This window comes from Psammomys obesus, unplaced genomic scaffold (assembly GCF_907164565.1).
Source record: "Psammomys obesus unplaced genomic scaffold, mPsaObe1.curated_primary_1811, whole genome shotgun sequence".
Taxonomy (NCBI): Eukaryota; Metazoa; Chordata; class Mammalia; order Rodentia; family Muridae; genus Psammomys; species Psammomys obesus.
Window position 1 is genome coordinate 24106139 of NW_026596109.1, and position 26449 is coordinate 24132587.

At 43.1% G+C, this 26449-nt stretch overlaps 1 protein-coding gene across 1 annotated transcript in view; it reads right to left on the minus strand.

Moving 5' to 3' along the window:
- The window catches only part of Sertad2 (SERTA domain containing 2), a 109350-nt gene extending 83111 nt beyond the window's left edge, over positions 1-26239 (minus strand). Inside the window, exon 1 of the mRNA XM_055629033.1 lies at positions 25761-26239. The gene's annotated coding sequence lies outside the window, so the exon portion shown is untranslated. The remainder of the gene's footprint in view (positions 1-25760) is intronic.
- Between the last annotated feature and the right edge of the window lie 210 nt (positions 26240-26449).

Sequence of the window (26449 nt, forward strand, 5' to 3'; positions counted from 1 at the left end):
CATACATACATACATACATACATACATACATACATACATACATACATGCAGACAAAACACTCAAACACAAAAATAAAATCTAAAACAACGTTTGGAGGGTAGCTTTAGAACATTCCTCAATAGGAAAGGCGCGGTCGTCTCCACCAAAGGAACTGCGAAGGACACTCATGTCTCACATCACTCCCTGATAAGCTAGCATCTTTACAGAGCAGTCATTTCTTCACCTCAGAAATGCCCACAACAGAGAACCAGCTGAACACGAACTTCACTTCTGCTCTTAATGTCCAGCACAGAAAATTTCAAACTACAGACCATGATCCATAAATGAGTTGTGAAATCAGTACAGCAGGTTACAATTACCATTATTTCCACCGTGGAAGAGTATGAAAGAGAACCAGAATGCCTAGAACGCAGTGGGGGGGAGGGGGGGGCAACTGATTTGCACATTTTTTTCTTTTCAGTCAAACTTGTGTGTATATAAGTGTCTCAATGCAAAATGCATTATTTACTACAAGTCTCTGTTTAAACATCTGAAAGGCATGAGAACCTGCCAAGTTGTTGTGACATATTTGTAGGGGGATTTTCCTCCTGCCCATCAACTCTTATCCAGGGAAACGCCTACCCACTTAATAGCCATATGGCTGCAAACATGTTACCATGGCTCTACATAACCTTCACCTCTCCCTAGGCAAGTGGATCTCAACCTTCCCAATGCTGTGACCCTTTAACAGAGTTACTCATGTTGTAGTGAGCCCACAAAATTACTTTTTGTTGCTACTTCATAACTGTAATTTTGCTGTTATGAATCATAATGTAAATGTCATAATATGCAGGATACCTGACTTGCAACCTGCAAAGAGTTTGCAGCACACAGGCTGAGAGCCGCTGCCCTGGCCTTGGTGAGTAACCAACAAAAACGGGCATTTGCCCGTGTCTCTTACAAGTTCCTTGACCACAGTTCTTAACTTGGTGCACAGTACATGTGAGTGACAGAAGCTACAGGGCAGACTGCCAGTGGCCATGTTCCCAGGCACAGAAGGAAATGGTTTGCCATAAGGACTGAAACACACATGCAGAAAGAGGGAAAGAAGAAATTCCAGAAGTACTGGCCATAATGAGGTGGCTATGTTGTTACCCTTTGCCTTAGTCACTGTCCAATCGCTGTGAAGACACACCGTGACACCAAGGCGACTCTTATAATAATTGCTTACAATTTTAGAGGTGAGCCCATCATCATCATGATGGAGAGCATGGCAGTACACAAACATACATGGTGCTGGGAGCAGCAGCTAAGAGCTACAACCTGAACTGCAGGCAGAGAAAGAGAGACCTCAAAACCCACCACCAGTGATACACTTCCTCCAAGAAGGCCACACCTCCTAATCCTCCTAATCCTTTCAAACAGTTTTACTCCCAGGTGACTAGGCATTCAAGTATATAAGCCTATAGGGCCATTCCAATTCAAACCTCTTACCATTCTTGCATGGGAAGGGAGCTTGATTCTCAGCACCCCACTTGTTGCCTTACAAGTGTCTGTAATTGTTCTAGTGGGGTCTCACACCCTCTAGTGACCTCTGCTGGCACTGCATGCTTATGGTGCCCAGACATATACGCAGGCAAACCACTCACGCACCTAAGATCAAAAATAAAGCTTAAAAATATTTTATTGGAATTTGTGGTGGTTTCACAATGGCCTCCATAGGCCCATAGGGAATGGCACTATTAGGAGGTGTGGCCTTGCTGAAGGTATGGTCTTGTTGGTGGACGTGTGTCACTGAGGTTAGGCTTTGAGGTCTTAAAAGTTCAAATCTGGCCAGTGTGTCTCAGTCTTCCTTTCTGCTGCCTGTGGATCAAGATGTAGAACTTTCAGCTTCTCCAGGACCATGTCTGCCATGCTTCCCACCATGAGACTAATGGACTAAACCTCTGAAACTCTTAGTCAGTCCCAATTAAATGTTTTCCTTTATAAGAGTAGTCATGGTCATGGTGTCTCTTCAACAGCAATAGAAACCCAAACTTAAGACAAAACTCTATTTTGGTCTTCACTAATAAAATGAAAGAAAAGACATCTGAAGGTAAACTTGGTTAGTGAAGGCAGGAACTTTAAAGTCTCTTTAGCAAGGTTCGTGATTATGTACACCATTCATAACAGTCTTTTTCTCTCTCTGTACTGATTGAAAGCCAGTGAGATCCATGGTAGCAGAAGGGTACTGCAGGGACCATTGTCAAAGAATATCTGGGGTTTTGTTTTTGTTTCTTTATGCAAAACCCAAAGTGCTCTTAAGTCCCGAAGAACCTGGGGAGGGCAGCATCACTGGATTATGACTGAGTTCTACCTGAGGCATTTTCGGCTCAGGGAGCCGAAATGGTTGGGGGCAGAAATGTGAGAGAACGAAAGCACGTTGGGGTATAGAGCAGAAACCAAGACAGAGTTGAGCATAACCTAACCCATGAGGCTCGGAAACTGAATGCTGGTTTCCAAACTAGAGAGAAATCCTTCTTCCTCTCAGCATACAACAAGCTTCCTCCTTCACCTGTTCCACTGGACGCTAGACTGTCTTCCAGATGTGTATATCTGACCATGTTGTGCAGTGTACTGCACTGACTGGCCTTTTCCACAGTGGCTTGTTCCACTCTGGAGAAATCTACCAAGAAGCAGAGGGTAGGGTTCTGTGGGGTTCTGTGAGGATATTGGCAAAGCGTTCGCTTGTACAATGAAACTCGTAATTACTCTTTATCTGTTCCTCATTCTCCATCAGGTCAGTGTACCTCGGAGGCCACTCAAACGAACAGTGGCAAATCCAGAGGCTCACTGGGGCTCCTGGATAGCCATGGACCATGCAGCTCACCTGACATTGGTTCTTTGAAAACCCAGAGGTTAAAGGCTAATATCAGAATCTTAATAACAAAGGCTAAAGAGCAGTGGCACTCACAGCACTCAGGAGGTAAAGACCAGAGGCTCAAGGCCAGGTTCAGCTGCAGAGTCAGTTCCATCAGTCAGCAGCCTAGACCTTACAAGGTGGCTCAAACTGACCTCAAACTCATGATCCTCCTGCCTCAGCACCAAGGGCCAGAATTAGACTACAACACTAAGCAACAAAGGGCAGCATCCTACGTGTCTTCTGAGGCTTTCAAATGGTGGAACACTCAGCACATTTCCCCATAAGATCCTAAACTCAACACAGCAGGTTACACACGTTTCACAGGAATGCCTGCTGGAAGCTCAAGTAAAATTTGCTCCTAGGACAAGAACTGCAGCCTCCACTAGAGAAAGGCCATGCAGCTTGGTCTGAAGGAGTGGGCCCACTATAGCCCACGCACTTAACTGCAGCTTTTCTTCTCTCTCACACACACAATTAAAAATAAAATCAGGGTTAAAGAGATTAGCTCCGTGGTTAAGAGTATTTATTATGCTTACAAGCCCAGAGTTTGATTCCCAGCAACCTTATGACAACTCCCAACTGTTTGTAACTCCAGTTCCAGGGGATCCTACAACCTCTTCTGGCTCTTCCGAGCACCAGGCATACATGTGGTGCACAGACATACATGCAGGCAAAACACTCACACACATAAAATAAAAATAAATGTTAAAACTCTCTTAAGTGAAAGGGTAATGTGAATGGATATCAGTAGTAGAAGACCTGCCCAACAGGTCCCAGGTCCTGTCCCTAGAACTAAAAAGAAACATTGGTTGGTTTTCAAGATGAGGTCCTGGACTCGCTTTGTAGACCAGGTTGACCTCAAACTTACAGCAATCCCCTACCCCTACATCCCTAAGATCTGGGATTAAAGGCATGGGCCACCACTGGCTTTCTTTTAATTTTTTGAGACAGGGTTTCTCTGTATAGTCCTGGCTGTCTTGAAACTCACTTTGTAGACCAGGCTGGCCTCAAACTCGGAGATCCACCTGCCTCTGCCTCCCATGTGTTGGGACTAAAGGCATATGCTACCATGCTGGCCAACATAAGAACTTTTAATGTTCCTCACTATTTACTCTAGGAAATCCCACGTGCCCTCTATTTATTCTATTATTAAGATCAATGTTTAACCAAGAAGTTGCTACTTGACAGGCATGTACTTTCTGTGGGCAACATGAAATGGTCACTGGGAGGGCGGGGGGGGGGGGAGTGGTTTTTCGTGATGGTGGGGAGGACCAGGAAGCCAGGTCATCCAAGTGCTGGTTCCCAGCAGAGCAGAGGGGACACTAGAGCAGGGTGGCTCTGGACCAGCTGTAATTCAGACCCCTGGAATCTCTTCTCTAAGATGGCAGGCGATGTTTCTTAAGGCAGCTGCTGCTGGAGTGTTATACAGGTGAAAGCTCATGAGAGCACTTAAAAACTGTAACGCTATGGTGGAGCCTGGGAGATGGCTCGTGGATAAGGGCACCTGTTGTACAGGCTTGACAGCAAGAGTACAGTCCCTGAGAACCCACACGACAGAAAGAGAGCTGTCCTATGACCTCCGTACACATGCCAGGGCACGCACATATTCTTTCTCTCTTAATGAGAAAAGAATGCAAAACCACTCAAATCTCATGGTATTACTTCTAACATTTGCTCAAAAATAGTATTTTCGACAAACTTTTTATTTTAAGATAATATTTTAATGAAGGGTTAAAATCAAATGTCTCTGTGTTCTACTGTAGAACAGACAGCAGGGTCATTTGCTTTACACATTATAGTGGAAGCATGATTTGGCTCTCAACTGACTGCAGTTATCTAAACTGGCTTCTGCCGGGAACTATAATTTGCTTACAACTACAACAATCACATACAGAGCTGAAAATGTCCACTGCTTTAAAATAATAAGCTGGTACACTTCAAGACCCCCCCACACACACACTTCTTTGTCTTTAAAAAAACAAAACAAACAAAAACTTAAAGCTGGCTGGAGCTGATCCTGGCTGCTGGTCACATGAGCACAAGTGTGGGCTCTCCTACCAGGATCAGGTGCTTTTCAAAACCCACAGGGCTGCTCCTAGCTGCATGGTCACGCCCTTCACCCCCTTCCCAGCAACTCGGGGCCCGCCCCACCACCCGCAATCTGCAGGCCAGCCAGCCTGCAGCAGCCCCACGCTGTTACAGGGCTCTGCTGAAACGAGGCTTTCACTGGCAGCTGTTACTTGCTCCTTTTCTTTGTCACTCAGAGAGAAAAGTAAAAGATGGTGAGCAGTGACTTGTATTCTTTGTCTGGGCCAGATTTATGTGCTTCGACTCTATTCTTTTAACCCACTACGGATATAAAAACTGGCAGTATCATCTTTCAGAGCACAATTTTTTCCCCCCATAAAATAAAATAAAATGCAAAATGAACAGTTCTTTTGGTTCTGGTAAAGTTATTTAGTAAGACATGTTTCCTTTATTCCCAAATTCGCTTTTGTTCCTTGAATACACTGTCAATTATTGTACAGATTCTAGTTGTGATCGCTAATAAATTATGAGCATGATAGCTTTATTTAAATGCATTTGAGTTCCTACTGCATGTCAAAGTTAATTTTTAAAAGTTATTTTTAGATCAATAATATTTGCATTTTTTTCTTTTTTGAGAAAGGGTCTCAGGTAGCAGAGGTTGGCCTCAAACTCACTATGCCTTGAACTTCTGATGCCCCTCCCTCCACCTCACTAGTGCTCTGATTACAAGCATGTGTCACCATCCTGTTTTGTGTGGCATGGGGGATGGAGCCTAGGGCTTGTATGTGCTAGGAAAACACTCCTTAACAACAGAGCCCTATATTGCATTTTAATGGATGAGATTTAAAACATCTTGTTAGGGATAAGTGAAAATCAACATTAATTTATATTCCCTAAACATATGTCTCAAAATCAAGTAAGCCAGAGTTCCCGGCTTTCTTGTTAAGAGCTGCACAGTTTACCGTGGTTAATCAACACCTTTCCCAACACTTCTTCTTTTTACTCTGCTTTTGTTTTCAGTTGTGTTTTTCTGAGCCAGGGTCTCTCTTGGGCCTGGAGCTCATTAGAAAGACACACTGGCAGCCCATGCACACTGCAGGGACCCACCTATCTCCCTCACCACACCAGAGGCCACTTTCTTTGGAATGTGGGATTCGGGGAGCTAGAGAGATGGATCAGTGGCCAAGAGCCCTTACTGCTCATCCACAGAGTTCACTTGGAAACACCCATCTCAGGCAGCTCACAACTGTCTGTAAGTCCAGCCCCAGGGGCTCCCACACCTGACTTCTGTGGGTCACGCACACGTTGCACAGAAACCCATGCAGATACACATACACACAAAGTAAAAATTAATTTCTTAAGAAGAAACATGGGTTCTGGAGATCTGAGCTTAGGTCCACTTGCCTGCTGGCAAGCACTTTAATGACCAAACTACCACCTCAGACCAAGCAAGTTCCATCTTAACCAGTGGCCCTTCAGTGTTCTCCTCCAATGAGGAATGCTGATTTCTAAACCTCCGGCTAGCAATACAAGAAATTAAGTTTATCCTCTCAATTTTCATAGCTTTCCAGAGGCCAAATGAGCAGCAGGGCTATCATGTTAATAAGTCTAACTACCTGGTGAGTACAGACTCATGCTAGATGTTTCGGAAAACTCAAGGGCAGTGAGCGGGCCACCTCACTGTATATGATTTTAATGCACAGAGGTCTTGACAGGGGCACAGGGGTAAGTGGAGGATGGGGGTGGGGGTTGGGGTGCAGAGGAACCTCATAAATCACCTCCATCACAGTTTAAATGGAAGCAACAGCTGAGAACAATGAACAATCACTGTTAATAACTACAGAAGTTATTCAGTAAGTGAAAAGCAAGAGATCCCCAAAGTGTGCTATCAGTCACCTGTAATTCCAGCATCAGAAGGCTGAGGCAGGGGACCAGTCCGGGCAACAAAGGGAGATCCTATTAAAAGGATGAAAGTGGCTGGGTGGTGGTGCATGCCTTTAATCCCGGCATTCAGAGGCAGAGGGATCCCTGAGTTTGAGGCCAGCCTCAAACTACATAGTGAGTTCCAAGACAGCTAGTGCTACAGAGAAATGATGTCTTAGAAAACCACAAGAAAGAGGAGGAGGAGGTGAAGAAGGAAGAGGAGGAGGAAAAAAAAAGTAGGGTGAGACATCAGGGGTCTGGACCCGAGTTTCTGTCATTGGTACACTCCTAAAGCAACTGTCTAGTTTGCCAAGCTGGGCTGCCGTCTGAACTATGTATGAAAATCCAAGGAAAACTACTGTATCTTTAAAACTTTTAAAGGGCTACCCCAATTTCTGACATTATCCAATTGCTCAGTGCTACATTTGCTTGAGTGTGCCAGAAGAGAACCAGAGCCAGGCCCTCCGTGGTTCTGAAGTGGGTTCTATCACATCCTGGGGTGTTGCCAGGCTGCTGTTTACAGGAGAAAGGCCAATTTCCACTGAGCCCAAGATGGCAATCACCAGACTCTCTGGGCTACCCATGAGCAAGAATGGACTCTATGCGGCACGAGTGCAGGCACAAATCATATTCAGGAACGCTGAAACACCAACGCCTCTTGATGTGCGCTTACCATACCTAAATTATGTGTCACTAAGACTAAGCAAAATTGACCTAAACACGAGAACTGTCACTCACACTAACTTCATCCTTTATTTAATCCTGGGGACAACAGCTTAAAGCAGGAGTTCTGGTCTTTACAGACCCCTCTTCCAGTCTACAAATATTCACTGACAAGAATTAAGACAAACTTCAAAGCACATGTGTTATGGTCTAACAATCACATTTTTATAACAACTTCATTTGAGGAGTCGTCAGGGCTGCCTTTATAAACAGTCAGGAAGCAATCACTCAAGTACTAACACACTAACTGAATCCACCGAGGGAGATTTTGTTACATTCCTTACTATGAAGGAAAAAATATGGCTTATGAACATTCGCCCATTCATAAAATTCCTTGACAGAAAGTAACTTGTGCTACCAGTGAGGGCAAAAGGAAAGCAGCGGCCGAGTCGACAACTTCCTCCAAGACCACTTCCGGGGCAATCAAGAATGGGAGGCAGATCCTGCTCACAACCTGGGACGAGCCTGCTTCAGAGAAATACCTAATCCTAACGCTGACACACTGAAGAGACAAGGCAATGGTATCAGCGGTTGGGGCGCACATTCCTGTCCTCTAAGGGCATCGGAACAGGGGAGAAAGCGCAGCTCAGCAACAAGAGGAAGCCAGGGTAGAGTCCCGAGCTCTGCTCTGACTCTGCGCCTGATAGAGCAAAGTAACTGAGGTGATTTATTTTCAGTATCTGAGAAATGGGAGTGACAACAGCAAATGCTATTTTACAGTTTGCAGAAGAGTGCAAAAAAGAAGCTAACAAGTGCAGGTTTTATACAACACTACATGACAGGAATTAGACACATAACAGGCTGGGGTGCTGCCTGATATTTGCCAACTCCTCTGAATGCCAGGGAGGAAAACCCACTAAATAAGTAGGAAGTGTTATTAGCACTTCCTTCATTTTATAGTTAGACACAACAGTAGCATTAAAAAAAAAAAAAAAAAAAAAAAAAAAAAAAAAAAAAAAAAAAAAAAACAAAAAAAAAAAAAAAAAAAAAAAAAAAAAAAAAAAAAAAAAAAAAAAACCATGGCAGCAGTTCAACTTTGCCAGGGTCACTTCCAAAAGAGCAAGACCAGTCACTATGCTAAAACACCCCAAGGAACTTGAAGGCATCGGCCCTGAGTTCCTCCTGAAGAACTCCAGAAACTGCTGCCAAGACCTTCACAGAAATATACAGACATAGCTTCAGGCTAAGAACGGCTGTAACCAGCTTCACACCTTCACGTAGTAAAGGACACCTGAATACCGAAGTCAACAATGACAAAACCTGGACGCCAGCATGGTGGCAGGAACGTCGACAACCCTGTGAGCAAAGCAACGACCACAATGCAGAGATTCTTCTCCAGACGCAGCAGGAAGTTCAAAACTTTATCTTTTTTATCCACCTATTTATTTTGTCAGTAAAAACTTTTTTTTCTTTTAACAAGGTATTGACCCCAAGTATTCTGCATGCTAGGCAAGCAATCTATCTCTGAGCTATGTCCCAGCCATTCATAGATCTTGTTTAAAGGAAACATATTTTTATATAAAGCAAAGCAGTTGACTTGTCTTTGACAGCAATAGGCAAGAAAAGTAACACAACACAAACCAAACCAACAGAGACTCTCGCTCATTTTTTAATAGGTTTCCTCCCTCACTTAGACTTTTAAAAGGAAGGACCCAGCAAAGTGCTCCCAGACAGACAGGCAACCTGAGCATGATCCCCAGCAGTCACAAAAAAAGTCAGAACAATGGCGCGGGCCTGAAATCCTAACGTAAAAGGATTTCCAGGCTCACTAGCCAGCCAGTCTGGCCAATAAGTAAGTGCCCGGTTCAGTGAGAGGCGGAGCGAATGATAAGGTAGAGAGCAACCGTTAAGAGAGACACCTAGATCCTGGTGAGCCAAGTATCCTGCAGCATGTCGCCTAAACTCTAAAGTGCATCTTCAAGAGGACTGGGGAATTATTGTCCTTAGTTTCCTAGTAGGGTAACGTTGGAGGACGTAGCTTGACCTGTCATCTATCAAAACGGGTTGCAAGGTAATTTGGTTTACGACAGGAAATAAAGACCTTGTATGACACGTGTGCAAACACATGTGCTTCTCTCCTCTGTGCTAGGGCTCGGTGCAGGGACCTGGAGCACGCTGGGTATGTGCTCCACACTGAGCTACAGGACTTAGCGTTCAGAAACAGGAAGGAAAGGCTGAGGAGCACAAGGCAGGGTCTGGATGGACCGCATCTCCAGGGTAGGGTGACGGACAATTCTTAACCCAAGAAGGGTTCTTAAGGCAATCCACCCATGTAATAGGCAGGAGTTGGTCCCGGTGACGACTGCTGCGTCTGATGTGTGGGCTACTTTTCTCCTATTCCTATGGAGGATAAATTGGGCTTGCCGCCATAATAAAGATCTTTACTTTGCAACAAAAAGACAGAGAGAGAGAGAGACAGACCTAGAGCGAGGCGTGGTAGTACACACCTTTAATCCCGAGAGGGAAGGCAAAGGCAGGCGGATCTCTGTGAGTTCAAGGCCAGCCCGGTCTACAAAGCAGAACAGCCGAGCCCACACATAGAGACACCTAGAAAAGGACACCTAGAATCAAGCTCTAGCCTCTACACATATGTTAGTGCACACACACACACACATTCTAAAATTGGCTGTCTGGACTTTCTGTTTCCTTTATGTTTAGCAATTTGACACTCTCCTTATAAAGCAATTAGAGGTATACACAGAAAAAAATAGAACATCTGAAGCACAAAAATATATGATCAGATCAACCAACTGTCTAGTGCCTACTCGACACCCAACGGCTGAATTGGTATACTTCAGCATGCCAGAATATCACCTGCCATTTCTAGGCATGCTGCTTAGGAAGTCACAATGACAGGCCATGACAGCCACCTGGATCATGAAGGATTCCAGGAACTCACTGCATTTACACCCACAGGTGACTGCAGTGGTGAATCATTTCAACTTCAAAGACATAACAAATACAAGACTCTGTTCCAACTCAGTGGCTGACTCAACAGAGAATTCCTTACCCAAACCTTTTTCATAGTCAAAAGAGTAAATATTCAAACTGCATCGTATGTCGTACCAGGAGAGGAGAGATGCTGCTAGCTGGAACGCCAACAATTTACAGTGAAAAACGACTTGAAGGTTTGAAAGCGAAAAACAGCAGTGATGTCTATCAGTGCACAAATGACCAACATAAGACAAAAAAAAAAAAACCTCCAAATGTGGTACTGCAAGCCTGTAGTGCCAGCTATTCTGTAAGCTGAGGCAGGAGAGCCTCGTGAGCCAACCTGAGCTACATGGTAACACCCTATTTCAGAAACAAAAATATCTTACCAAAGATGCAGCTCAACTCAGTGCTTCCCTAGTATGCATGAAGGCCCAGGTTCAAAGCCCAGCACTTTAGTGAAGTAAGCACCATGCTGCACACCTATAATCTTACCCCTAGGGAAGTAGAGGCAGGAGGATTACAAATTCAGGGTCATCCTTGGCACTGTGGCAACTTTGAGACAAGCCTTGGGATACCTCAGACCCTGTCTTAAAAACAAACAAACAAACACCTTTTTACAAAAAAAAAAAAAAAACTTATCCATACAAATAATACTAAAGTCAGAAAGTATGTGAAATGATACAGTTAACAGCACCAAGCAAGCATGGTGGCAATGAGCACCTCTCTTCCAGCATCCATCGAGACCCTTTGTCCATCTCTGTTGCGTCATGGGTGGGCAGACATCATTGTCGTCACATAGGAGAATGTCCTTGTTCTCAGAAGCTACACTAGGAACTGACTGTAGGATCGTCATGTCTGAACTGTCACTTCACACAGGGAAGATTCGAGCATGCAGAGAAAGTGGGAGTGAGCAAGGCAGAAGGCAGACACTGAAGAAGGCTCCTCATCTCCAAATCCAGGAGATGTACAGGAGGTGTACAGAGCTGTTTGCTCAATCATCCTTTCAAGTCTTCTCCACACTTGAGAAGTTTGGTTGTGGGTGTGAGTAATCCCAGGACTTGGGAGCCCAGGAGAGAGATAGGTAGATTTCCAAGAGATAAAGGCCAGCCTGGTCTACATGGAGAGACCCTGTCTCATTAAGACAAAACAAAAAACAAAACAGTTGTCGTGGCGGGGGGGGGGGAATAGAGCTTTCAAGATAGCACTGTAGAGTGTGTCTGTGCACTCACAGTTACCTGGGAACTTCCAAAAGCACCAATGCCAGGTGTGTGTCCTGCAAAGGGTAATTCCCCACATGTTCTGTTAGGATGGCAGAAACGGCTTGAGGTGCTAAGGCACAGCTCATTAACACTCTGATAGTCTGAATGCCTGAGTCAAAATTCTGATCATTTTCCTTGACTATTTTTAATCAATGAAAAGTTAACCATTTTTTAAACTTAGTGTAGGCATTAAATATAACAATGAAGAAATTCACCCAGAACACACACTGGGTAACTTAAGAAATACTACATTAATGATAAATCATTACTGATAAGCTTGTATTAGGCCATCAGTAGTGCGATTACTTGGCAATGGAATGACCCTTACCTCCAAACTTGGCACCGTAAACAAACAAAAACCTTGAAGTAGAAGAATGGAACACATTTACTTCTCCTTTAAGCAAATATATCTAGGAAGTCTATGGCCCAGCTTGCAAAATTCAATTTAGAGAAGTGAAAAGGAAGGGAAAGAAACTATATTTAAGACATATCAAGCTATTCAGCCCATTTATAAAAACGGCAGGGGCCAGGGCGATGGCTAGGTAGATAAAGTGCTTGCTGCTTAAGCATGAGGACTCGACCTCAGATCCCCAGCACCCACAAATGGTAGGCCAGGGCAGCACCTGCCAGTAACCCCAGCATTGGGGGCTGTAAGGGTGGACAGGCAGGTCTGGAGGCTGGGAGCACTGACCAGCCAATCTAGCTTAGAAAGCAAGCTCAGTGAGAGACCCCGGTCACAAAACAACAAAAAGAGAGCAAGAGAGGAACGCTGGCCTCCACACAAGTGCGTGGACATACACACCCATGTACACAAAGGCACACACACAGCAGACACCCCCCGACCCCAACACACACTGGTTTTTTTGTTTTATTTCGGTTTGGTTTTTCAAGACAGGGTTTCTCTGTGCAGCCATGACTGTTGAGCCACTCTGTAGACCAAACTGGCCTTAAATTCAGAGATCCTCCTGCCTCCGCCTCCCTGAGCACTGGCATTAAAGGCTTGTCCCACCATGGCCCAGTTATTCAACACACTTTTTATAAAGATTTTTTTTGCTTTATTTTATATTTATGAGTGTTTTGCCTGCATGTATGAATGTGTAAAACATGCATGCCTGGTGCCCACGGTAGTCAGGAGGGACAAATGGGTTTACAAATGGTTGTGAGCCTCAATTTGGGTTCTGGGAATCAAACCCAGGTCCTCTGGAAGAGTAGCCAGTGCCCTTAACTGCTGAACCATCTTTCCAGCCTCCCGCAGAATTCTTGCTATAAAAATAAAAAGCACAGAGAAGCCTTACTAAAATTACATTCTTGTCGCCGTGTCAAAGATGAATCATAATCACTAAGCCTGTAAGGATAGGAGCCCTTGGACTCCTATCAACTTTAATTCTCCAATTCAAACTTGTGCAAATTATTTAAAGATACTCCTGTGAGCCTTACATGTGAGGAAAAGCTCTCCAAGGTCCAATACATAAATTTAAACCAGCACCCACTTCTCCATACCTCTTTAGTTCTATTTGTCTTTCTTATTTGAAATGTATGTATGTGACTAAGGTATAAAACATATGTGACTAAAAAATACATAAGACAGAGAAATGATTAGAAGTCACAAACTCAAAAAAAAAAAAAAACAAACAAACAAACAAAACAAAGAACAAAAAAAAAACATACTTTAAAGACAAGTGTGATTGTTCACGGGCATTACCGAGCACTGGAGAAGCTATGGAGGGAAGACACGCACACTTCAAGGCTAGTCTGGGCTATAGAGCAAGACCGTGGCTCCTCACGAGATCTTAGCTGAAAGAGTGAGGAGCAATGAGATCCTGCTGGAGAAAGAAAACAAGAAACAGAAACAAAACTTCTGGAAACAGAGACTATCATAACTGCACCTGGGCGGCTTTAATAAGTTTTATTGATTACACATTAAGTACACTTAAAGTACTGAATTTGGTAAAGTTTATTTATCTATGTTGATACAGGGTGCTTGCCGTCTTTCCTGGGTTGTTTATTAACTCAATCTTCCCATCTCAGCCTTTCAAGTAACTTGAGTTACAGGCACGCACCACCACGGACTCAATTTGGCAGTGGAACCTGGGACTTCACACATGCCAGGCCAAAGCTCTACCACTGACCCACATGGCAGCCTGTTATTTTTTGTTTTGAGACAGGGTTTTATAAAGTCCAGGCTAGTTTCAAACCCACTATGAAGCTGAGGATGACCCTGAAACTCCTGATCTTGTGGCCTCCACTTCCTGAGTGCTGGGATTACAAGCATCATACAATATCATGTTAAGATACAATCTGGTTCATTTTGACACAGATACAAATCCTTGAAATCATTAGCATCAGAAAAAAAAAAATGCACATAGCTATGCAAGATGGGCTTTTCAGATGGGTAAAAGAGACAATAAACTCTACAGGAAAAGAAACTCTTCATGCATTATTTTAAGTCTCCACAAAAGTGTCTAAATACTTTAACACAAAAACTGTGAGATTTTGGACTTTTATCCTTAAATTTAAATCTAAGAGACAGGAATGAATTATATTACCCTATCTCAGATGTAGTTCCAAATAAACATGTGTGAACTAAAAATACAGAATGTTGCCACTATTTTTTGTTGTTGTTTGTTTTGTTTTTCAAGACAAAGTTTCTCTGTATAGTCTTGGATGTCCTGGACTCGCTTTGTAGACCATGCTGGCCTTGAACTCACAGCAATCCACCTGCCTCTGCCTCCCCAGTGCTGGGATCAAAGGCATGCCGCCATACCTGGCAAGAATGTTAGCATTTCAAAACACTCAGGAAAAAAAAAAAAATTAAACAAAACCACAGTCACACAGTATTGTATTTGAATTTAAATCCAAGGCTAGGACACAGCTCAGTGGAAGAGTGCTTGCCTAGAGTTTCCAAGGCCTTACGTCCAGTTTCCTAAATAACCAAATAACAACAGTAAAAATAAAGGTAGCAGGCCTGTCTGCTAATTTCAAAGCAAAATAACTTAGAAAGATTATTTACAAATTATAGCTATATGTTCAGACTTCTAAGGTTTGCCAAATTAGGCCTAGGTATTCCCACCTGGCAGACAGGGCTGTTCTAAGCAAAACTGGGAAAAAAGTATCTTTAGTAACTGCCAAAAGGCTGTCTCCTCATCCTCAGGGAACTCTCCTTGTCTACTACACCTTCATTGATCTTTCAGGATTCCCAGCAGTGGGCTTTTTATTTATTTATTTTTGACTCAGGAATCTAAAATATATCCACAATGTGTCTATAAACTATTCACAGGTGGTTTCTGCTTCCCAAGGAGATAGTGATGCCTATTCCTTTTTTTTTTTTTTTTTTTTTTTACTGCTTCCCTACTGTGCAGAAGCTAGACATGAGACTATCCTTTGTCCGAGACACAAAAGCCTTCTAAACAATGTTCCTTAAACTTAAATGAAGGATGGATCCCCAAGAAGGCCACCCAGAACTTCCAGAAAACAAGTCACTTGACCTGGGACTTCGTTACTGCTACAGCACACACCAGATTTTCTATTATGCTACGTTACACAGGGCCCGATATAAGGGATTTAATTTCTTTTTTTCCCGTTAATCAATTAATTAATTTAATTTACATCCTAACCGCAGCTTCCCCTCCCTCCTCTCCTCCCAGTCCCTCTCTCTCACCTCACCTTCCTCCATAGCCACTCCATGTCTATTTTACCCTCAGAGAAGCAGACACCTTGCATGTATATAAACAGCCTTGGCAAATCAAGATGCAGTAGCTTTAGGAACATCTTCTACTGAGGCAGGCAACAGAGTCAGAGACAGTCCCCCTTCCAGTTGTTAGGGGTCCACATGAAGATCCGGCTGCACGGCTGCTACATGTGCAGGGATGTGCAGGGAGCCTATGTCTGTTCCATGCATGCTCTCTGGTTGGTGGTTCCCTCTGTGCGCCCCTATGGGCCCAGGTTAGTTGATATTATAGGTTTTCTTGTGGTGTCTTTGACCTCTCTAGCTCCTTCAATCCTTTGCCCCCCTTTTCCACACGATTCCCCAAGCTGACACTATTAACCATATTCTTCTATACTTGCCGATAGGAACCTAGCATAACTGTCCTCTGAGAGGCTTTACCCAGCAACTGATGGAAACAGATGCAAAGTCCTACAGCCAAACAGTAGGGATTCAATTTCTCTACAGGGATCTTTGTCTCTAAGTGGACCATAGGCATGAGTATGGACAGATGCCATCCATGTCTTAATATACTCCCAAGAACTCAGGACATGTATAAAATACTTATAAATAAAAAAATAATAATTCATAATGATCACTATATGCTATGTGCAATGGTACTTTAATTTCTTAAAGTACCATACTTACTTAAAACGTAAGTATATTCACTTTGTTATTTGAGATGGAGCTGAGACTAAGAGTTTTTTCACTTGTGCGAGAAATTACAGAAGCGCAGTCACTGAAACAAAACCTTAGCTCACACTGTACACCAGGCAAAGCAAACTTGAGGTTTTCTTGTTAATTGTTTAATATTGCTGGGCTGCTTACATGGCTACATTCCAACTGTGAAACAGTCATTGTTTTGTTTTGTTTTGTTGGTTTTTTTTTTTTCAGGTTCTGTCACACAAAAAAAACCAAAAGGAACAGGAGAAAACAACCTAAAAAGTTCAATAAAAATCTAGGAAAAATTCCAAACCATGGTCATCATAGTTTTCCAGGGTTAATAAATAAGAAAGATTCATGAATTCTGGGAGAAATTGACACTGTTGATTTTTTATGTCTCAACTCAAATTCAAATAAAAAAATTTGTTTACTCAAATGGATTTTGTGGTCAGAATTGGGATCCCCTTTATACAAAATCAACGAACGTAAAATCCACATTAAGATTCTTTCCTGTTATCATTTCACTGTTGTACAATGTTTAATTGTGGCTGCTCCAAACAGCAGCTACCAAGCTCTGACCACCCCAAACACTGTGGAGCCTGACTTCCAGAGTGGGAATATGCCCTTCCGTTTTTCACTGTAATACCACACTGCCTAGCTGACCCACCTTAGGGACTCCAAACTACAGAGTGTCTAATTTTATTTGAGTCAAGTAAACAACAGGGACTGGAAAGATGGCTCAGCAGTTAAGTGCACTGGCTATTCTTCCAGAGGACCTGTGTTCAAGTCCCAGCACTCCTAGGGCGACTCACAACCATTTGTAACCCCAGTTCTAAGGGAGTTGATGCTTTCTTCTGGCTTCCACAGGCACCACACACACACACTGCGCACAAACACACATGCAAGCAAAATACCTACACACATTAAATTAAATTAAAGGTAAATTTAATCAAATTTTACAAGTAGCAACAGATAGTTTCTAGATCAGAAGGAAGAGCCACGCAGTCTTGTTGGTGCCCATCTATGGTTCCGGCACCCACTGAGAGCACAGACACAGCAAGATCGGCTGTGAGTCCCAGGTCAGCCTGACGGGAAGTAAGTTCAAGGCTGCTTGGGCAACATACTGTGACCCTGCTCAAAAGAAAGGACTATTCTTGACTTACGGTGTCTGAATAACATCAAGTTTCAGAAATCACTAAACAATCCCACAGGGTCAAAGACAGTGGGCCTTGGGATTTTTTTTTTTTTTTTTTTTTCCCTCACAAGACTTTTATGGAGATATTTTTTTGAAAGACGTATTTAGGTCTAGAGGTATAGCTTAATGGTAGGGCATCTGCTATGAATGCCAAGGGCTGATTTTCAGTAGCACAAAAAAAAAAAAAAAAAGCATTCATTTTCATGCTCTGATTTCCTAGGTAAAAGAACCCTTAAAACCCAAACAACAGTTAACCCAAAGGGAACATTTCATCTGAGGGAAAGCCAATGAAGACCGTAACACTGACGTGACTTCTGCAGGGACATTAATCATGCAACAATGCGAGTCTGGAAAACGTCACAGTGGACAAGGTCTGATGTCCCGACATGATTTCAAGGGTTTAAAACAAACAAACAAAAAGAGCTGTTCCTCTAGCGCTGTGACATTCTTAGGAGAGTCACCCACAACATGGTTGGGACAGTCACCACACAAAAGAAAGCTTATAAACTCACCAGTCACTTGGCAGGAAGCAAAGCAAAGCTCGATGTCTGAGACACTTTATAGTAATGTCAATAGGAAGAGAAAAAAGGCTATATGCCTCCCCTCATTAAGACAGATAACAGTAAAACCAGTAAATAATAAAGATGTTAAAATTTTCATGTCTTTAGTACCCTGAGACATGTCTTAGACTTACAGCGTGGTCTTGAAACTTACACAGGTAAGATGATCAATGCTCAATCTTTCCACGAAACAAAGTAAACCCTTCCATAGAAAAGGCTCCTCCATTGGTCTAATAAGGCAGTCTAAAATAAATGAAAGCTTCAACTCTGTACGCTCTGCACTGCATATACATACATATGCACAGAATGTTTACAGGAAATACTACTATGATCAAGAAAAGGAACTGCAACAAAACGTTGAGAAGAGCAAGCAAAAGAAAGCTGTCACAGGCCTGCACGTGTACATACACACGAACACACACACACAAATGAATAAACACTCATTCAGAAATAGGAAGAAAACTGAAAACAAGTTTACCACAAAGGGCTGTGGGAAACAATGCTTAAAAAGGTAAGAGATTTTGATGTGTAATATATCAAAAGTGAACACTGGGTGCTAAACAGTCACTTATGCCATCACACAAATTACCCTATCAGTACGGACTCTAAATTCAAAAGCAGAGAACGGATGAAACTGCTGTCTGAGCTCATGAGCTATTGAGCAAAGAGGTAAACTCTTGCACCTTTTGGGTTGTTTGCTTTTTTGTTTGTGTGTTTGTTTGTTTAGTTAATTCCTGGGAGCAGACTAGAGAGATGGCTCAGCAGTTAAGGGTAAATTCAGTTCCCAGCACCCATGTGAGGTGGCTCACGACTGCATGTAACTCTAGTCCCAGGATCCAAGACTTCTAGCCTTCAGGCACAGCACTCATACACACATACGTGCACACCACATAATTCAAAATCAATGGTAAAACAAAAAGAGTTGCTTCTTTTGTTGGGGGTGGAGCTGTAGCTCAGTGGCAGAGCATATGTTTGGCATGATTCTACCTAGAAAACTCGCATTTTGGGGATTACTGCTCACAATCCTCAATACTGATTAGACTCAATAGTATTTCTGTGTAGGGCTCACTTGTTTAAATAGGCCCTATTCTGAACGCACTGACATTCCACTTTCACTTTAAAAGGTGAATAATATCATAAGGCTGTGATAACTGCCAATAATTAGAGAAAACTAAAGCTGAATTCTGACAAATTTATATAACAGGCTAACTCTAAGCCTATTTTTTGAGACAGAATCTCATGATTTCCATTGACCTTGAACACATCAGGTAGCTAGAATCCTGGGATTAAAGGTGTGAGCCACCAACGCCCACTCTTCTAATTTTTAAACACTCCTAAAACCGGTACCCCTGCAATCCCAACATTTGGAAGAAGGTGGCAGGAGGATGAAGAATTCAAACCCAACCTGAGCGACATGAGACCAAGAAAGAAAAGAAAAAAAAGAAAGGGGAGGAGAGGAGAGGGAAGGGGGGAGGGGAAGAGAGGGAGAGGGGAGAGGAGGAAGAAAAAAACTTATAAGGAAGACAACAGTAGGGCTAGACATGTCTAATCCCAGCACTCAGGAAGCAGAGGCAGGTGTTTCTATGAGTTCCAGACCAGCTTGGTCTACAAAGAGAGTTTCCAGACAGTTATGGCTACACAGAGAAAACTGTGTCTGGAAAAACAAAACAAACAAACAAACAAGGCAGGGAGATCTTTAAAGTTCAGTCTTTTTGCACGTTTGTCTCCCTAAATAAAAAGAGAATTAACTGGGATGAAGTAAATCCTTCAAGCCACTCTACTCTGAAGTGTGTATATTCCAGTGTGTTCAAGTGGTACAATATAAATGAGTACAAAGAGGGGTCCCAAAGCTGAGTACTCCCTTTGAAAAAAAGTAATGGAAAAATTTTTCATTGACTTTCTTTTTAACTTTTTCTCTCTTTTTGTTTTGAGAAGAACTCTTAAGCCTGGCTCTAATATTAATGTGTGTATGTGTGTGTAATTTATTTTTATTTTATGTTCATTGTGTTTTGCCTACATGTATGTCTGTGAGTGTCAGAAGCCCTGGAACTGGAGTTACAATCATGTGTGAGCTACTATGGGATGCTGAAAACTGAACCCCAACTCTTTTGGAAGAGCAGCTAGTACTCATAACTGCTGAAGCTAATTCTCAGCCCCAAGCCTGGCTCTATTCTTACAGGTTTTATTTGTTTGTCTTTCTTTTAGGGGCTAGGAGTGATATTAGGGATGGAACTGGGCTGTATACATTTTTTTACTTATTTTTGTTTTCTGTGGAAGTTTTGCCTGCACGTTTGCCTGTGTACCTGCATGAAAAGAGGCCAGAAGAGGACTATGGAGCCCTGAGACCGAGAGTTATAGGTAGATGGTTGTGAGTCATTGTGTTGGTGCTAGAAATTGAACACAGGTCCTCGGGAAGAGCAGTCAGTGATTTTAGTCACGGAGCCATCTCTCCAGTCCCTGTACTTCGTTTACAAAAACGAACAAACAAAAACATATTTTAAACCTGGCAGGATAGCACACACCCTTAATCCCAGCACTTGGGAGGCAGAGACAGATGGATCTCTGAGTTTGATGCCAGCCTTATCTACAGAAAGAAACCCTGTCTCAAAAAACAAACAAAACAAAACAAAAACCTTATTTCCAAACCTGCATGGTGGCCCATGCTTATCACCACAACGTTCTGGAGGCTGAGCCAAGAACTGCCATTAGTTCAAGACAGTGTAGTCTGCAGCATGGGTACCAGGCCAGCCAAACCTACGCAGAACAGCAGAGCGGAAGGACGCGCAGGAAGAACACAAGAAAAACATACCATGTTAAAATGTGCTCAGGGAAAAATATGAGGCCTTCCATTTTCAAACCAGATACTTAATATATTGTTTCTATGTGCCTTTAAGTCCTATCTATCTATCTATCTATCTATCTATCTATCTATCTATCTATCTATCTGTCTATCATCTATCTAGTGAGTATGAGTGTGTCTGTGTGTGTGTGCATAAGGACAATCTTTGAGAGTCAGTTCTCTCCTACCATGGGGGTCCCAGAGATGCAACTAATCAGAGCTTTTGCCCAATGAGCCATCTCACTGACCCTATAAATTCTTACTAAAAGTTTTGTTCACATTAACTGGCTGTATTAGCTCACACCTGTAATCCCAGCACTGGGGAGAGAGCTCCAGACCACCCTGGACCACACAGTTCCTGGCCAGCCAGGGCTCTGAGGCCCCTTTGCCTACGCAAACAGCAGGATATGGGATACATGGCTGCAATCCAAATACTCAGAAGGCCAAAGCCTGGGCTACACATAAGAACTGGTTCTGACTTTAAAAGAAAGACAAGTTTTCTACAATTTGATTATTTTAGCCAATGAAAATGCAATATTGTCAACTAAACCATGTAGCATTATTTGATTAAACAAAGGATTGTGAACACAGAATTACCTTGTTATAGGTACTATCTCATGAGTCCAAGAAGGTAACAATGTTACAAAACTCGGTCATACTCCTGATTTTGTATAAAGATCCTTCTTTTAATTCATATATTTCACAACTTCAGTGGGCATAGTAACCAAACTACATTTTATTGACAAGTAAAATAAAAAGCTTCTATAAACAATGAAGGTAGTAGGCCCATCAAATTTGTTTGTTTGTTTTTTTAAAATGTATTTCCCAATTGTGCAATGCCTATTAAAATGTGGCAAAGTTTGAAAATGTTTTCATTTGTTGATTCCACATACCTCCACTCTTATTCCTACCACACCATTTCTACAGCCACCCCAGCAGCTAATTATTATTAGGACTGTTCAAAGGGAAAGAGTTTTATTCCTGAATGAAAAAAGCAAAGCTTCAGTCTTTGAGGAGTGATGCCATGTTAGACTCATACATTCTCTTTATTAATTCTGAAGCACAAAATTATATCCTGTCACCATTTGAGACATTCAAAATCTAATTTGTATGGTTCACATTAATGAATAACAGCATTCAATTTAATGACAGAAAGCTTTACAAATCAGAAAGGGTTATGATTAAAACCTGGACATGTCAGGTAACAAAGGAAGATATTAGATGTGCTTTTTCAGATTATTTCAATTTAGTCTTCAGAATAAAAAAATCTGTTAATAAAAATAAGTTATAAACATCATTTACTCTCTAAGCACTAAAATAAAGTAAAAATTCTTTTTCTTTCCCCCCTGAATACTGGGATTTAAAATGTGAGTCACCATACCTAGCAAATAAAATAAAAATTCAGTTTAGCAAGTAACAGTAGTCTCTAAGTATCACACTTAAAATGTACATTCAACTATTCATAAACTATGTGAAAATAAACTGTTTAATTAATTAATTCCACATGGTTGTTTACTTCTTTATATGCCAGGTACTTTGCTAGGGACCAGCAATGAACTCAGGAATGAAACCCTCCTGTTACCTTGACAAATCATGCTTTATGTTTAGTGAGGGAGAAAACCACAGACAACAACAATTAACGTGATGTCTATAACAAGGTTATAATTGAGGTAGATACATGCTACTTTGCAAATTTAAATAAAAGAATGCCAACAATGGTGTCTCACACTTATAATCCTAGCACTCAAGAGGCTAAATAAGTGTGAAGTTACCCTGGACTAGAGTGACAGCCTATCTCAAAAAGAAAAAAAAAGTGAAAGAGTGTGGATTCAACTCATCCAATAAACCAAAAGACATTTTTTCAAAAACAATGTCTCACTATATAATCCCTGATAGCCCTTAATTTCTGATCATTTTGCAAGCTTCCTGAATGCCAAGGTTACGGGATTATTACAGTATGTCTTGCCCAATAACTAAGTTTCTTTCCTTCCCTTCTGTGAATGTGTGCATGTTCCTGTGTGCAGGTATATGTATGTGCAGATGAACATGTAATACGCATACCTACAGAAGTCAGAGGACAATCTCAAGTATCACTGTGTAGATACTGTCTACTTTGTTTTTAAGACAACGCCAGTGAGAACTGGCTGGAACTTGCCCAGTAGGCTACGCCGGCTGGGCAGTGAACAGCAGCCTGTTGATGCTTCTGTAGCACTGGGCTTGCAAGCATACTCACCAGACCCAGATTTTCAATGTGGGGTCTCGGGCCCTAACTCAGATCCTCATGCTCATAAGGCAAACTATTTACCAACTGAGCTATCTCTCTAGCCTTTTCAAGGGATTTTGAGACAGAGTCTTGTTATAAAGTCCTGGCTGGCACAGAACTTTATATGTAGACCAAGATGGCTCCAAACTTGCAGAGATCTTCTTGTCTCTGTCTCTGGTGTACTGGCTTACAGGGGTGTGCCACAATATTTGGCTTCTAATAACTGAATTTCTTTAAAGTTTCACAGAAACTCTAGTATCAAATATCATGCATATTTATAAAAGTCTGCTTCTTTTACCAATGGCAATAATTACATATATAGGACATACTACTGAGGCTAAGAATGTAGATCAGTGGAACACTTACTTTCACACAGGCAAGGCCCTTAGTTCAATAAGGAAAACAAAACAGAGAAACACGCTTCTTTTCTAAAATTACCTGTATACAAGAAACATGATAGAGCTAAACTTGGGAAGACGCACCAAACACAATTCAAAATCTGTGCACGTATTAATTCATCTGTTCTCATCGTAACAGTATAGAGTAGGTACTGCTATCATTCTTTTTATAGATGAAATATCTAACGCTAACTTGGCCAAGGGCACAGAAATAACAAAAGGAAATACTGAGACTTGAACCTACAGGACCTGATTCAAGGGGCCTCTCTTTTCATTTTGTTTTAGTTTCTCTGTTTGGTTGTTTTGTTTGTTTGTTTGTTTGTTTGTTTGTTTTTTGAGAAAAAGTCCCACCATGGTCTGCATCTCCTGGGCTCAGGTCATCCTCCTGCCTCAGCCTCCCTGGCAGAACTCCTGATGAGCATTAGCAGCCTGGTTCCAGAACCCTAGGTCTTTTTTTCCTTGTGTGTATGGTATGTGTATGTTTATGTGTGTGGAGGTCAAAGGTTGACCTCTGCTTCATTCTTTGTTCATCTTTTCATGAGCTGGGGTCTCTTGCTTGAACCCAGAGCTTGCCAATTTGGCTAGTCTAACTAACTAGTTTTCCCCAAAAGTCCCTGTCACCACCTCCCAGTGCTGCATTATGGGAAGGCTGCCACATTTTTGTGGGTACTGAGAACCAAATTCAGAAAATGGACAACCAACTGAGCAAGCTCCCAACTCCCACCCTCACTCTTAAATACAGGCACATGTCTTCCAACGATGCTATAATGCTATCGTCTATTATAGCCTTCTATTAACCCTGGCGGGGGTAGGTCTTTTATAGAGGAGTCTTTCTGGAAAAATAACCCAAAAAAGCCACTACAGCTCAGGTTATTTGAAATGTGTCCAAGGTCACAGCGCCAGAGAGGGAGAGTTATGGTGGCAAAATTCAAATTCAGCCAGCAGGGTCCCCTGTGCTATGAGGCTTCACCCTCATGAAAAAAGTCACATGGCAAATTTATTAAACAATTCAAAAAGGCTTTGCGTAAGTCTTCCTGAAATACACTGGAAGGCCTTGGTGCTGGCGACGAGCACTTCTTTAAAGCAGCATTTACGTCTAAGTCACTTTGAAACTTCACCACTTTGGGCTGATCATAACCACATTTCTGCTCTTTAAAAAAGAAAGCTTTCTGTAGCAAGTTGGCAGATTTCAGTTCAGGAACAGTCTATTCTTTAAAATTAAATTTAGTAACAACTTATTCTGGTTAGTCTGAAAGAGAAGTAGAAAAATGAACCACCAAGAGGCCTTTGCTGTACTTTAATATTTCAAAACATGTTTGGTTTGGCCTAATTTAAATCTTGTGGACAACTAGTGCAGAACTCGATTTCAAGGGGGTAATATTACTTAAAACTACTGAATTCAAAGTCAGAAACCAATTTCGAGCAACCATTTCTTATCATTCTTTTACCTCAAAATAAAATATTAAAGATCCATACGGTAAGCCTCTCATGAAGAAGGTAGGGATTGGTATTTGTAGTTTAGAGGCACTTACGATGGAGAAATCAAATTGAAAATTGAAGAAATTCCGTAGAATGACACTGTTTAAATAGTCAAGAGCACAAAAGATGTGTAGCCAAAGAAACATCTAAACTGTCCCTCGGTCCCCAAAGCTCCACGCTGTGTCCAGAACAGAGAAAACACAAAATCCTGCGCTGCAATGCCTCCCTAGAGCAGAGGACAGAAGCGGACATATCATGGTGGATTCCCATCTTTCCTTGCTCTTTTCCAACAGGTTCAGACTTCAGAACCTTTAATACTGAATGCACATTTTTTCAGAAGAAAACCCATAAAACTGCTTCAAAATAAAAGCACTAAGTAATGCCATCAGGCAACCAGTCTTCTCCTCTATCACCAACGCATTCAAATCAAAGAACACCTTTGGCTTTGCCTTTATTGAATGAAAGTTAACTTTGATTTGGAGGAAAATGTGCCCATTAGGCATTCTGCACTTTTTGCAGGGCACTCAGTCTATCAGATCACATAGCTGACTATCACTGCTCACTTAGGCATTCAAAAGACAGAGAGCATGCCAGCACCAATTATTTTACAAGCGGCATAATGCCCCGCTGGTGGAAGTCTGGCAATGCCCACATGTACAGCAAGACGGGAGAAGGAGGTCGTGAAGGGCGGGGGGAGCAGGGGGTGGGGGAGCGAGCCAGGGAAGGAGGGAGTCGCCTCCTCAAATCCACGCCGGCCCGGGAACCCCCAGCCTTAACCTGATCCCTGCCCTTCCCCAAAGTGGCCTGGCCACCACAGTTGTTTTTTTCTTTTTCTTTTTTTTTTTTGGGGGGGGGTGTTTGTTTGTTTGTTTTTCACACCACCCCACCCAAAAACCCCGCTCTGTACTCACCTTCTGCGAAGAAGTGGGCGCCGGGTCCAGCCCCCGGGCGGGTCGCACGGCCGCAGGGAAAGGACGTCGGTCGGCGCGTCCCTCGGTGCGGGACGCGGGGATCCCGACGAGTGGGAGCGCGGAGGAGCGGGAGGAGGAGCAGGGTGGGGGCGCCCGCTCCTACAGAGCCCGCTGGTTCTCCACCGCTGCCCCGCGGAGGAAAAGCCGACCGAGGGATGGGCTGACCGTCGGGGGAACGGCGGGGACGGGCGAGGCGGGCTAAAGGGGCGAGACCGAGCGCGGACCGGACGGGAGACGGCGAGAAGCGGCTCGGGGTCTAGCCCATGCCGGGGCGGCCTGGGGGCAAAGGCTGGCTGAGGGGAAGTTGCCGGGGCTGGCGAGATGCGGGAGGAGGGCGCACCGGGAGGAGTACGGCCAGCCAGCCATGGAGAGCGGGGCGCCGAGAGGGCAGGGGCAGCCGGCGGCGGGGAGCACCACCCGCCCGGCTCGCTCAGGACATTTAATTGGACTGATGGGTTGTGCGGTGACTCACAGACTTTAAAGAGTCCTAGGGCAGTCCCCGCCCAGCTGACCGGGAGAAGCGGCGGGGCGGGCGGGGCAGAGAGCCGGGGAGAGCCGCGAGGGAGGAGGCGGCGGGGCGGGAGCGCGGCGGGGACGCCCAGTGGCGGGCCGCGCCTCTGTGACGGGCG